This window comes from Cervus canadensis, chromosome 28 (genome assembly GCF_019320065.1).
Source record: "Cervus canadensis isolate Bull #8, Minnesota chromosome 28, ASM1932006v1, whole genome shotgun sequence".
NCBI lineage: Eukaryota > Metazoa > Chordata > Mammalia > Artiodactyla > Cervidae > Cervus > Cervus canadensis.
Window position 1 is genome coordinate 16,825,041 of NC_057413.1, and position 15,804 is coordinate 16,840,844.

A 15,804-nucleotide genomic window follows, 5' to 3' on the forward strand; every position below is an offset into this window, starting at 1 on the left:
CAGCATGAAGTAAGAATCTCCAACATCCAAGATCAGGGCACCTGAGACATTACTATGTATAGCATTATAAGGTATCAGTGAATAATCAAGTCTGACACAAACACAAGTATTGTTCATCTTTTACCATTCATGTTGTATCTCTCATGCTTATGCTCCCATGATATACTGTATATATTATTGTAGGGTTAAAATTGAGAAATACTTGTACGGATTTTTATGCATTTGGGAGAATCATATATGCCAATTTGGAGAGTTTGTCTTTATTCTACAAAACAACAGGAAACCAAGAATATTAGGTTCAAGAGAGCAGAATCTCCAAAACTAGAAAAGAGAAATTTTAATGTGCATTGAGGAGTTGTGGCTATGAAATTCTTTGAGAATAAGAAAGAGAGCAGAAAGAGCTGGGAATATTATGACACTAAAAATCAAAGAGGGCTCTGCCAAGTGAAAAGACAGAAAGGTTGTGAGAGATACAGGAAATGAAATAGACTTTGACCACATGCAAGGAATGAGGCAGACATATGAGTCAGAAGAGGCATCCATATGGGACTAGTTGAATCAATCAATGAAATAGAGAGAAGGGAGGAGATAAATTAAGGTTTTATCCAAAAGCATCTGAGCTCTATTTTCCTGTATTTCATCAACTTAGTACCAGAAATCACCAAAAAACGTTAAGGTTCTGCAGCAAATGATAGAAAGAAGTACTCTGTGGAGCCTCTGCTAGACCCTCTGGAATACCAGAAGCAAAGCACGGCTACCCAGTGATAACAAACAGTAAGTCTCTAGTCACTTTCAACACTTAAGTAAGACATACATTGTAAAGAATAAAGGATGAATGGAAATAGAATGGAATCATCCCTTACAAATTTACAGAGCCAGCCTAAAGAAAACTTAAAACCTAAACAAAATAGAAGTAATGGTCTCCTTAGTCATGTGTCCCCTTTCTCCAAGAGTTCCTCATTCCTTTTGCTGAATCCTCCCTTGTTTACTAACCCTTCATTGCCTTACTCTCAGCAGATGGTCAGCTAATCACTAAAACAATAAATAATTAAACAGTGTTCATTCCTGAGATATAGTTGTATTGATGGACTCTTCAAACTGAAAAGGTTTCTAATCCCCTGAAAGTAAAACTCTAATACTGGAAGGATTCCTCCCCAGCCTCTTTCCAAAATGCCCAGTGGGCAGCAACTGTGAGTGTAGCTACTTAGACGTCTTCTGCTGTAATAATAACCTGAGGATAATGAAGACAGGAGATGGATGAAACACTGAAAGATGTTGAGAACGAACTGCATGGACAAGTGGAAAAGATAGCAGAAGCCTTAAACGCCGATCTATGCTTGCACACCATACCATGTGATGGGAGCCAAGTGGGCCTCATCAGGGATGGATTTTTCAAGAAAGCTCATATGAGTTGGCACTGAGAAGTTAGATTCAACTAAACTGTTTCAACCTGATTCTTTGATTCTAAGACTCAAAGCCACTTGTCTCATTTAAATGGCAACTCACTCCAGTGTTCTTGCCCTAAAAATCCCAGGGATGGGGTCACACAGGTTGGACACAACTGAAGTTCCTTAGCGGTAAGTCAAAACGGGAATATACTTATTGCCTATTTGAACACTGCTAAGAGATCTTAGAAGTTCTCTTCACAAGAAGAAAATTGTAACTATTTCTAGTGACTGATGTTCACCAGACTTCTTGCCGTGATCATTTTGCAATATATATCGAATAATTACACTGTACACTGTATGTGAAGAAAGGGAAGTGATTTAAAGAAATACAACGTAGACCACACTGAGGGGAGCAAACACCCTTTCTTGCATTCAAGATTTCACTTTTCTCTTGTCCAGTCAGGCCCTTGGTCTTCTATCCAACTTCAAAATGTTTCCGTCTCTGAGGCTCTATGCAATCTCATGTAAACATGGATATTCTGAATATTCTTCCTCTCTTCAGTTGAACTGGTTTCATAAAAAAATTTTTGGTAACTCCCCAAAATTAAGTAATATTTTATGCAGCAAATTTTGATACTTTTCTGTTTCCTGAAGAGCTAAACTCCAAATTATTTTCCATTTTACAACACACAGTCATTGACCTAATTATACTATGTAAAAATATTATATATGTAATGCTATTCTAATATATTATGACATTTAAAAAATATACACAAAATATAACCTAAATGACAGGAAGATAAAAATAGCAAGAAATGGAAATGCTAATATTTTCTTCTCCAGAGGATGAGGGCACTCATTTTTATGGCCGCTAGATTAATGGATTCTGAATGTACACACATAATCATAACAGTTGTTTAACTATAATAATAAAGGAATTTCTTTTATATATAGTTTCAATCAACATTCTCAGAATACCACAAGGGGCCAAGAATAAAACTTATATGTGACTAACTCTTTTCATATGCATATATATCATTTTGAGCTCAATTAATTAATCATTTTTAGTTATTTTGTTATTCCATCAACTTATCTACTGGTAAATAATCCAAACACTACAATAGATTTCTTTTTTTCAGGGTTTAAATCTCAAATAAAATAAAAGCAGAGTAATTGGCTTAAAAAAAAATGGCCTAGTGAAAAAGTTGGCTTAAAGCTCAGCATTCAGAAAACTAAAAATCACAGCATCCGGTCCTATCACCTCATGGCAAATAGATGGGCAAACAGTGGAAAGAGTGGCTGACTTTATTTTTCTGGTCTCCAAAATCACTGCAGATGGTGACTGCAGCCAAAAATTAAAAGACGCTTACTCCTTGGAAGGAAAGTTATGACCAACCTAGACAGCATATTAAAAAGCAGAGACATCACTTTATCAAAAATGTCCATCTAGTCAAGGCTATGGTTTTTCCAGTGGTCATGTATGGATGTGAGAGTGGGCTATAAAGAAAGTTGAGCACCGAGAATTCATGCTTTTGAACTGGAGTATTGGAACAGATTCTTGAGAGTCCCTTGGAATGCAAGGAGATCCAAGCAATCGCTCCTAAAGGAGATCAGTGCTGGGTGTTCATTGGAGGAACTGATGTTGAAACTGAAACTCCAATATTTGTCCACGTGATGCGAAGAGCTGATGAATTGAAAAGACCCTGATGCTGGGAAAGATTGAGAGCAGGAGGAGAAGGGGAAGACCGAGGATGAGACTCTTGGATGGCATCACTGACTCAATGGACCTGGGTTTCAGTGCCTTCTGAGAGTTTGTGATAGACACGGAGGCTTGGCATGCTGCAGTTCATGGGGTCGGAAAAAAGTGGACACAACTGGGTGACTGAAACGAACTGAACAGAAATGGCCTAGAAGAATAAACAAAATGTCGTAGAGAGATCATTATTTATATGTGCATTTGTAAAGAAAATTAATGAAAAAATACAGAAGACTTACAGTTTGCTGAAACAGAATGTGTACTCACTCAGAGCGGAATATACATGTAATCTAGAAAAATACTTTCTCAGCTTCTGATGACTTCTAAAGAAAGGGACTCCCTGACTTTCATCTTCAGTCTATTATGGACTCCTTTTTACTTCCTTCCTCAAGTTACCTCCATGAACTATCTTCCCTAGGTTATAAAACACACTTTGGGCTTCTGGTTCAGACACGATGACCTTGATCTCTTTGTGCCCACTCCTCTGTTTATTCTGGAAATAAGAAGAGACCACTAAAGGAGACCTATTATAGTTGGCCAGAAGAAGGTGAACTAGTTTAGGGCCTGAAGAATGGAAGAGAAACACAGCAGCACATGACAGAAGACAACCCAGGCCCAGCATTCCTGACCTCCAACCTAGCATCAGAAGGCAGCCTGAGTGGGGCTGTTCTTCCCAAGGAATAAATGTGAAGAAATACCAGGTGGTGGTTTAGTTGCTAGACTGTGTCTGATTCATTGTGACCCCATGAACTGTAGCCCACTATGTTCCTCTGTCCATGGAATTCTCCAGGCAAGAATACAGATTCCCATGTCCTCCTCCAGGGGATCTTCCCAACCCAGGGATTGAGCCCAGGTCTTCACAAGGCAAGTGGATTCCTTACTGTCTGAGCCACCAGGAAATACTGAATAATTTAATAATGGCATGGATATTTGGAAATTAAAAGGATAAAAACATATGTGAATATTAGATAAAGTAGACTTTAGAGCAAAGAAAATATCTAAGGACAAAGGACTACAAACACATTACATAAGGAAAAAAGAGTCAATCGAGCAGGAACACATAATAATCCTAAATATGTATACATGAAACAACATAATCTCAAACTATTGAAGCCAAATTAGATACATCATATGAATACTCCTATACACTTTACTGAGTTTGAAACTGTGACGTAAAACTTTTGAAAAAGAAATCATCAATTCAAGGTAGTTTGACCAGAGAATTCTAACAAATATTTTAAAAATTAAGATCATAAATAACCTAACTCTACACCTAAAGCAATTAGAGAAGGAAGAAATGAAGAACCCCAGGGTTAGCAGAAGGAAAGAAATCTTAAAAATTAGGGCAGAAATAAATGCAAAAGAAACTAAAGAGACCATAGCAAAAATCAACAAAGCTAAAAGCTGTTTTTTTGAAAAAATAAACGAAATTGACAAACCATTAGCAAAACTCATTAAGAAGCAAAGAGAGAAGAACCAAATTAACAAAATTAGAAATGAAAATGGAGAGATCACAACAGACAACACTGATATACAAAGGATCATAAGAGACTACTACCAGCAGCCCTATGCCAATAAAAAGGACAACTTGGATGAAATGGACAAATTCTTAGAAAAGTATAACCTTCCAAAACTGAACCAGGAAGAAATAGAAGATCTTAACAGACCCATCACAAGCAAGGAAATCGAAACTGTAATCAAAAATCTTCCAGCAAACAAAAGCCCCGGACCAGATGGCTTCACAGCTGAATTCTACCAAAAATTTAGAGAAGAGCTAACACCTATCTTACTCAAACTCTTCCAGAAAATTGCAGAGAAGGTAAACTTCCAAACTCATTCTATGAGGCCACCATCACCCTAATTCCAAAACCAGACAAAGATGCCACAAAAAAAGAAAACTACAGGCCAATATCACTGATGAACATAGATGCAAAAATCCTTAACAAAATTCTAGCAAACAGAATCCAACAACATATTAAAAAAATCATACACCATGACCAAGTGGGCTTTATCCCAGGAATGCAAGGATTCTTTAATATCTGCAAATCAATCAATGTAATACACCACATTAACAAATTGAAAGATAAAAGCATATGATTATCTCAATAGATGCAAAGAAAGCCTTTGACAAAATTCAACACCCATTCATGATTAAAACTCTCCAGAAAGCAGGAATAGAAGGAACATACCTCAACATAATAAAAGCTATATATGACAAACCCACAGCAAGTATCACCCTCAATGGTGAAAAATTGAAAGCATTTCCCCTGAAATCAGGAACAAGACAAGGGTTCCCACTCTCACCACTACTATTCAACATAGTGTTGGAAGTTTTGGCCACAGCAATCAGAGCAGAAAAAGAAGTAAAAGGAATCCAGATAGGAAAAGAAGAGGTGAAACTCTCACTGTTTGCAGATGACATGATCCTCTACATAGAAAACACTAAAGACACCACCAGAAAATTGCTAGAGCTAATCAACGAATATAGTAAAGTTGCAGGATATAAAATTAACACACAGAAATCCCTTGCATTCCTATATACTAACAATGAAAAAACAGAAAGAGAAATTAAGGAAACAATACCATTCACCATTGCAACAAAAAGAATAAAATACTTAGGAGTATATCTACCTAAAGAAACAAAAGACCTATACATAGAAAACTATAAAACACTGATGAAAGAAATCAAAGAGGACACAAACAGATGGAGAAACATACCGTGTTCATGGATTGGAAGAATCAATATTGTCAAAATGGCTATTCTACCCAAAGCAATCTATAGATTCAATGCAATCCCTATCAAGCTACCAACGGTATTTTTCACAGAACTAGAACAAATAATTCCACAATTTGTATGGAAATACAAAAAACCTCGAATAGCCAAAGTAATCTTGAGAAAGAAGAATGGAACTGGAGGAATCAACCTGCCTGACTTCAGACTCTACTACAAAGCCACAGTCATCAAGACAGTATGGTACTGGCACAAAGACAGAAATATAGATCAATGGAACAGAATAGAAAGCCCAGAGATAAATCCACAAACCTATGGACACCTTATCTTTGACAAAGGAGGCAAGGATATACAATGGAAAAAAGACAACCTCTTTAACAAGTGGTGCTGGGAAAGCTGGTCAACCACTTGTAAAAGAATGAAACTAGAACACTTTCTAACACCATACACAAAAATAAACTCAAAATGGATTAAAGATCTAAATGTAAGACCAGAAACTATAAAACTCCTAGAGGAGAACATAGGCAAAACACTCTCCGACATAAATCACAGCAAGATCCTCTATGACCCACCTCCCAGAATATTGGAAATAAAAGCAAAAACTAAACAAATGGGACCTAATGAAACTTAAAAGCTTTTGCACAACAAAGGAAACTATAAGCAAGGTGAAAAGACAGCCCTCAGATTGGGAGAAAATAATAGCAAATGAAGAAACAGACAAAGGATTAATCTCAAAATATACAAGCAACTCCTGAAGCTCAATTCCAGAAAATAAATGACCCAATCAAAAAATGGGCCAAAGAACTAAACAGACATTTCTCCAAAGAAGACATACAGATGGCTAACAAACACATGAAAAGATGCTCAACATCACTCATTATCAGAGAAATGCAAATCAAAACCACAATGAGGTACCATTACACACCAGTCAGGATGGCTGCTATCCAAAAGTCTACAAGCAATAAATGCTGGAGAGGGTGTGGAGAAAAGGGAACCCTCTTACACTGTTGGTGGGAATGCAAACTAGTACAGCCACTATGGAAAACAGTGTGGAGATTTCTTAAAAAACTGGAAATAGAACTGCCATATGACCCAGCAATCCCACTTCTGGGCATACACACTGAGGAAACCAGAACTGAAAGAGACACGTGCACCCCAATGTTCATCGCAGCACTGTTTATAATAGCCAGGACATGGAAGCAACCTAGATGCCCATCAGCAGATGAATGGATAAGGAAGCTGTGGTACATATACACCATGGAATATTACTCAGCCGTTAAAAAGAATTCATTTGAACCAGTTCTAATGAGATGGATGAAACTGGAGCCCATTATACAGAGTGAAGTAAGCCAGAAAGATAAAGAACATTACAGCATACTAACACATATATATGGAATTTAGAAAGATGGTAACGACAACCCTATATGCAAAACAGAAAAAGAGACACAGAAGTACAGAACAGACTTTTGAACTCTGTGGGAGAAGATGAGGGTGGGATGTTGCGAAAGAACAGCATGTATATTATCTATGGTGAAACAGGTCACCAGCCCAGGTGGGATGCATGAGACAAGTGCTCGAGCCTGGTACACTGGGAAGACCCAGAGGAACTGGGTGGAGAGGGGGGTGGGAGGGGGATAGGGATGGGGAATACGTGTAAATCTATTGCTGGTTCGTGTCAATGCATGACAAAACCCACTGAAAAAATAAATAAATAAATAAATTAAAAAAAAAATTAAGATCAATTTGACATAATCTCTTCAAGAAAATGAAAGAGTAAGAAACCATTCCCAACTAATTAGATGGGGACAGTATTACTCTATATCAAAATCAGACAAAGCAGAACAAAAAGGAAATTTTAGACTAACGTTTCTCACAAATTTGGAATTAAAAGTTTTCACTCTCATACATACAAATTAACCAAATGAATCCAACTCTGTAAAAAAACATCTCTTAATAGTTTCTCTTCCCTTTCTAAGTCTGGTCACATTACCTATCTCTTCATAGCATTTAATTTAATCAAGTGTACAGACAGTTCAGTTCACTTCAGTTCATTTGCTCAGTCGTGTCCAACTCTTTGTGATCCCATGAATCGATGCACACCAGGCCACCCTGTCCATCACAAACCCCTGGAGTTTACTCAAAATCATGTCCACTGAGCCGGTGACGCATTCCAGTCATTTCATCCTCTGTCATCCGCTTCTCCTCCTGCCGCCAGTCCCTCCCAGCATCACAGTTAGGGTCCCAGTGAGAATATTATCATACCAGAAATACAGTGACAAATCCTTGTGTCTAGGACAAATCAGAAACTGATTAAAGTTAATCCTACCCAGTCATTTTAAATGTCTAGCAAAAATCACTGCAACTAGATTCATAAGATAAAGAAAACATATCTACTACATAGAAATGGTGAGTGTGTTTGATATTCTTATTTGCCCCTCACGCACCCTGTTGATCATTTTCTATTATGTTGTGAACCTTTGGAGGCTGAGAAGACCAGACTTTATCCCTCTAGCTCTCCTGGCCTCTGACTTCTACTTGAGTTTGGCCAGTGGTGGACAAAAGAAATTGGTGAGTCAGTGGAGAAAGAGATTCGTGGATTGATTCTTTCCTCTGACTGCTTTCTTGCTGGGAAGTGGCCAGATCTCTCCACTGAAGCCCAGAGCTCTGGTCTGTCTGAGGCCCTCGCTTTAGGTGCAGCTATGTACAAGACTCTTTAGAGACTGCAATATCCATTCTCTTCTTTGCCCCGTGGCCCTAAAATTGCTCATGCACCCCTGTTCTTGCATGTCTCAAAGAGTTTTGCTTTTCCTTTTAAGCTTTCCTTAGCTCCTACAGCTTCCAAAGCCTTAAAGCCCATTGTGTGTTAGTCGCTCAGGCATGTCTGACATTTTGTGATCCCCATGGACTGTAGCCTACAGGGCTTCTCTGTTCAAAGGACTCTTCAGACAAGAATAGTGGAGTGGGTAACCATTCCCTACTGAATGGATCTTCCCTGACCCAGGGGAGCAACCCAGGGCTCCCACATTGCAGGGAGATTCTCTATCTTCTGTGCCACCAGGGAAACCAGTTTTCTTTATTTTCCTTATCTGTGTAAACTGTCTTGATTTCTGACAATGATAGGGGTGGCTATGGAGCTGCTAGATAAAGATGGTCCCTCAAAGAGCTAATGCTAAACTGCTTACAACAGGAAGGGTACATCTTTTTTCTGACTCCAGAATCATAAATACAAGAACATGTCTCAGGTCATGTAAAAATAAGTGCTGAGAAATCAATGATTTAAGAATGAATTTGGTAAAAATGCACAAAATTTAAGCTGTGAGATGATGAATAAGATTTGAGAATCTAATGTGTAACATGGTGACTATGGTTTGTAATGTGTTATTGAGATTTGTGGGGTTTCCCAGGTGATGTTAGTGGTAAAGAACCCTCCTGCAAGTGCAGGATGCCTAAGAGACGTAGGGTGAATCCCTGGTTCGGGAAGATCCCCTGGAGGAAGGCATGGCGACCCACTCTAGTATTCTTTCCTGTAGAATCCCCAAGGACAGAGGACCCTTGCAGGCTATAGTCCATGGGGTCACAAAGAGTTGGACATGACTGAAGTCACTTAGCACACATGTAAGAGAGGAAAACTTAAAAGTTCTCACCAAAAAGATCTTTAAAGGTAAATATGTGAGGTGATATGAACAGATATGTTAATTAAATCAATGAGGGAATCCATTAATTGTGTATGCCTATTTAAATTGTCATGTATACTTTAAACATCTTGCCATTTTATATGGAAATTATATTTTAAAAGACAGGACAAAGGAAAAAAAACAAGAATTTCAATGCTTTTTATATAATATTGTAGATATTTCAGCCATTACTCTTGGTATGTAAAAGTGTTTTTTTTTTATTCCAGATAATAACCAGTGGGATTCACTGGATATTAAAAAATGGAAGAACCCTTGGAGATTATCTAGACAATTCTCCCATATTAATGATATATAAGTAAATCAAAGAATGATTAAGTCACTTATCTAAAGTTATAAAACTTGATGCAAAAGTAGCAATAGAAACCAAGTTTCCTAGTTTTAAGGGAATCATTACCGAATTACCGGGAAATGGAACTATCTCCTATGCTCTGCAAAACTTGATTCTTATCTCTTTCACAGAAGTGATCATATTCTGCCTTGTATTCAGTGTACAGTTAGCGTAAGTTTTACCAACTGAAATAAATTCCTTGAAGGTTCAATCCTGGCATGTCTGTTCTTCTCACTCTATATTCTCACTTATGGCTAAAGCTCTTTATCAATGCCATTTCTTCTCCCTGGAACACCCTCGCTCTTTCACCTCATGACTTTCCCGACATTTTCAGATCTAAGTAAAAACCACTTCCACAAAGCTGCCTTTCATGATTCTGAGACAGCTCAAATCTCCTTATTATTTGGACATATGGCATTCTGTGCTTTTCCCTGTTGACACATGTCCAATTATGGTGCAACACTTAGCTTTGAAATTTATCTCATTTCTCCTTTTCTATTAAAATTTAAGTTTAAATTTAGAAAGTCCACATGTGTGCTCTTGACTACTGTCCATTATTTGCATCCAGCAGGTCTTTGTTAGGTGTTGGTGCAATTAAACACATTTATTTGTGCAGAGTTAAATTCCAATGGATTTTTGATGCTGCTCTCACAGCACACAGTGAACTAATACCATTGAGGGATTTTCTTCCCACCTAAACCCTCATACCCTGATTATTTGGACAAAATTACAGAACTAGAACTGTGGAGGCTTCCCTTGTGGCTCAGCTGGTAAAATATCTGCCTGCAATGTGGGAGGTCTGGGTTTGATCCCCGGGTTGGGGAGATTACCTGGAGAAGGGAAAGGCTACCCATTCCAGTATTCTGGCCTGGAGAATTCCATGGACTGTAGAGTCCATCGGGTCACAAGTTTGACATGACTGAGTCACTTTCTTTCACAGAACTGTGGATGCATTTGTTTTAATTGTTACCCTATTAGATGGAAAGCACTGGATATTTGGTCTTTTATTCCACATACACTAGCCCTCACAGTTTCCTGTCCTAAGATAATGTGATAATTGAGTCACTGACTAAAAGGTGAATAGGACAGAACTAGAGACAGTCCATGCAGTAGCATGGCCGTGAGGAGCTACCCCTCATCCAAGGTCAGGGGTAGCGACCTAGACAGCCAGGCTGTGACACCGTGAGAGCGATGGCCGGGAGGAGCTTCCCGACATCCGAGGTCAGTGGCAGCGGCCGAGAGGAGCTACACCAAGTCTGAGGTCAGGGGCATCGGCAGAGAGGAGCTAACCTACACCAGAGGTCAGGAATGGCAGCCGAGAAGACCTACCACATGCCCGAGGTCAGGGGCGGTGGCAAACAGGAGCAATCCCACCTCCAAGGAGCAGCTGCTGTGGGGCGCAGGAGGGCTGAGAGGAGCTACTCCATGTTCAAGGTGTCAAGGTCAGGAGGGGTGGCAGTGAGAAGATATCCCTCGTCCGAGGTAAGGAGCAGAGGCTGCACTTTGCTGGAGCAGCCGTGAAGAGATACCCCATGTCCGAGTTAAGAGAAACCCAAATAAGATGGTAGGTGTTGCAAGAGAGCATCAGAAGGCAGACACACTAAAACCATAATCACAGAAAACTAGACAATCTGATCACAGGACAACAGCCTTTTCTAACTCAATGAACCTAAGCCATGTAGTGTGGGGCCATCCAAGATGATCGGGTCATGGTGGAAAGTTCTGGCAGAATGAGGTCCACTGTAGAAGAGAATGGCAAACCACTTCAGTATTCTTGCCTTGAGTACCCCATGAACAGTATGAGAAGGCAACATGATAGGATATTGAAAGAGGAACTCCCCAGGTCAGTAGGTGCCAAATATGCTACTGGAGATCAGTGGAGAAATAACTCCAGAAAGAACGAAGGGATGGAGCCAAAGCAAAAAAATCCAGTTGTGGATGTGACTGGTGATAGAAGCAAGATCTGATGCTGTAAAGAGCAATATCGCATAGGGACCTGGAATGTTATGTCCATGAATCAAGGCAAATTGGAAGTGGTCAAACAGGAGATGGCAAGAGTGAATGTCGACATTCTAGGAATCAGTGAACTAAAATGGACTGGAATGGGTGAATTTAACTCAGATGACCATTATATCTACTACTGTGGGCAGGAATCCTTTAGAAGAAATGGAGTAGCCATCATGGTCAACAAAAGAGTCTGAAATGCAGTACTTGGATGCAATCACAAAAACACCAGAATGACCTCTGTTCATTTCCAAGGCAAACCATTCAATATCATGGTAATCCTAGCCTATGTCCCAACCAGTAATGCTGAACTTGAATGGTTCTATGAAGACCTACAAGACCTTTTAGAACTAACACCCAAAAAAGATGTCCTTTTCATTCTAGGGGACTGGAAAGCAAAACTAGGAAGTCAAGAAACACCTGGAGTAACAGGCAAATTTGGCCTTGGAGTATGGAATGAAGCATGGCAAAGACTAATAAAGTTTTGCCAAGAGAACGCACTGGTCATAGCAAACACCCTCTTCCAACAACACAAGAGAAGACTCTACACATGGACCAGATGGTCAACACTGAAATCAGATTGATTACATTCTTTCCAGCCAAAGAGGGAGAAGCTCTATACTGTCAGCAAAAGCAAGACCAGGAGCTGACTGTGGCTCAGATCATGAAGCCCTTACTGCCAAATTAAGACTTAAACTGAAGAAAGTAGGGAAAACCACTAGACCATTCAGATATGACCTAAATCAAATCCCTTTTGATTATACAGTGGAAGTGAGAAATAGATTTAAGGGACTAGATCTGATAGACAGAGAACCTGATGAACTATGGATGGAGATTTGTGACATTGTATAGGAATACAGGGATCAAGACCATCCCCATGGAAAAGAAATGCAAAAAGGCAAAATGGTTGTCTGAGGAGGACTTCCAAATAGCTGTGAAAGAAGGGAAATGAAAAGCAAAGGAGAAAAAGAAAGATATTCCCATTTGAATGCAGAGTTCCAAAGAATAGCCAGGAGAGATAAGAAAGCCTTCCTCAGTGATCAATGCAAAGAAAAAGAGGAAAACAACAGAATGGGAAAGACTAGAGATCTCTTCAATAAAATTAGAGATATCAAGGGAATATTTCAGGCAAAGATGGGTTCGATGAAGGACAGAAATGGTATGGACCTAACAGAAGCAGAAGATATTAAGAAGAGGTGGGAAGAATACACAGAAGAACTGTACAAAAAAAGATCTTCACGACTCAGATAACCACAATGGTGTGATCAATCACCTAGAGCCAGAAGTCAAGTGGGCCTTAGAAAGCATCACTACATACAAAGCTAGTGGATGTGATGGAATTGCATTTGAGCTATTTCAAATCCTGAAAGATGATGCTGTGAAAGTGCTGCATTCATTATGGCAGCAAATTTAGAAAACTCAGCAGTGGCCACAGGACTGGAAAAGGTCAGTTTTCATTCCAATCCCTAAGAAAGGCAATCGGAAAGAAAGCTCAAACTACCTCACAATTGCACTCATCTCACACGCTAGTAAAGTAATGCTCAAAATTCTCCAAGTCAAGCTTCAGCAATATGTGAACCGTGAACTTCCAGATGTTCAAGCTGGTTTTAGAAAAGGCAGAGGAACAAAAGATCAAATTGCCAACATCTGCTGGATCATCGAAAAAGCAAGAGAGTTCCAGAAAAACATCTATTTCTGCTTTATTGACTGTGTGGATTACAATGAACTGTGGAAAATTCTGAAACAGATGGGAATACCAGACCACCTGACCTGCCTCTTGAGAAACCTGTATGCAGGCCAGGAAGCAACAGTTAGAACTGGACATGGAACAACAGACTGGTTCCAAATAGGAAAAGGAGTACGTCAAGGCTGTATATTGTCACCCTGCTTATTTAACTTATATGCAGAATACATCATGAGAAACACTGGGATGGAAGAAGCACAAGCTGGAATCAAGATTGCTGGGAGAAATATCAATAACCTCAGATATGCAGATGACACCACCCTTATGGCAGAGAGTGAAGAGGAACTAAAGAATCTCTTGATGAAAGTGAAAGAGGAGAGTAAAACAGTTAGCTTAAAGCTTAACATTTAGAAAACTAAGATCATCGCATCTGGTCCCATCACCTCAAGGGAAATAGATGGGGAGACAGTGGAAAGAGGGTCCAAAAACACTGCAGATGGTGACTGCAGCCATGAAATTAAAATATGCTTACTCCTTGGAAGGAAAGTTATGACCAACCTAGATAGCATATTAAAAAGCAGAGATATTACTTTGCCAAGAAAGTTCCATCAGGTCAAGGCTATGGTTTTTCCTGTGGTCATGTATAGATGTGAGAGTTGGACTGTGAAGAAAGCTGAGCACGAAAGAATTGAAGCTTTTGAACTGTGGTGTTGGAGAAGACTCTTGAGAGTCCCTTGGACTGCAAGGAGATCCAACCAGTCCATCCTAAAGGAGATCAGGCCTGGGTGTTCATTGGAAGGACTGATGCTGAGGCTGAAACTCCAGTACTTTGGCCACCTCATGCAAAGAGTTGATTCATTGGAAAAAGACCCTGATTCTGGGAGGGATTGGGGCAGGAGCAGAAGGGTACGACAGCTGAGATGGCTTGATGGCATCAACGACTGGATGGGCACGAGTTTGAGTAAACTCCGGGAGATGGTGATGGACAGGGAGGCCTGGCATGCTGCGATTCATGGAGTCGCAAAGAGTCGGACACGACTGAGCAACTGAAATGAACCTAACTGAGAGACAGTCCTCTGAACCTGCCAGTTGAATCTAATTTTTACCATAGGATTCTTAACTTGGCTAGAGAAGTTCAGTTTCTTAGCTATACCCTCTGATCATGACAGATAAAAATACTTTAAGGATACATGACAGATACAGCCTACAAATCAAATATTCTTACATTGTACACAGACACATTATCTCTCTTCAAAGGTACAAAGGAAATTCACCTCCTTGATGAATTGTTACCTACTTTTCCTAGATGAAAGTACCATCTTCTTCCTTATGGCTTCCTAACTTCATTCTCACCATTTTTATTTCCCTGACCACATTCTGACTTATAGTTAATTATCTGAACAACACTAATCCCAAATCCTTTAATTCACTTCCCATGGGGCTACATGGGTATGCCAACTCTCCTGAAGTTACTTGTAGTTGAGTATCAAACATGGCAGAAACTGGCCAGCCATTTGTCCTTTCTGAGGTAAATCTTATAATTAAAAACAAATAGCCAGCCTCTGGCATTTTGGATAATCTGACAACTGGACAAAATCTTAACTGCTATTCCTATAATTAAAAACAAATAGCCAGCCTCTGATATTTTGGATAAACAGATGACGGGACAAAATCTTAACTGCTATTCCAGATAAAAGTTCCCTTTGTGTTAATGTCTTTCTTTTAGAGAGAACTTGCATTCTAGATAGCGTTCAGGTAAACAGAGACGGGACTTATATGTTAGCTGGAAAAAAAACCCACTGTTGCAGGAAACAAAAGTAGACAAATCACTCATCTTCTGTATACTTCAAAACTCATTTTATTAGGAGCTGGCAGCTCAGGCAGTAAAGAGTCCGCCTGTAGTACAGGAGACCTGGGCTCCATCCATGGTCAGGAGGATCCCTGAAAGAGGGCATGTCAAACCACTCCAGTATTCTTACTTAGAGAATCCCCATGGACAGAGGAGCCTGGCGGGCCACAGTTCAAGGGGTCGTCAGTTCATGGGGCCATAAAGTGTTGGACAGGACAGAGCAACTACACACAGCAAACTTCTCTAGTTGACATACTGACATTTAGAAACAGTTTCTCTCACTAGTGTGCCTAACTACAACTCCTGCTTTTCAATGGAAGATCAAAGAAAAAAGTAATATTCCATAACAGGCAAGTAATTATTTCTATC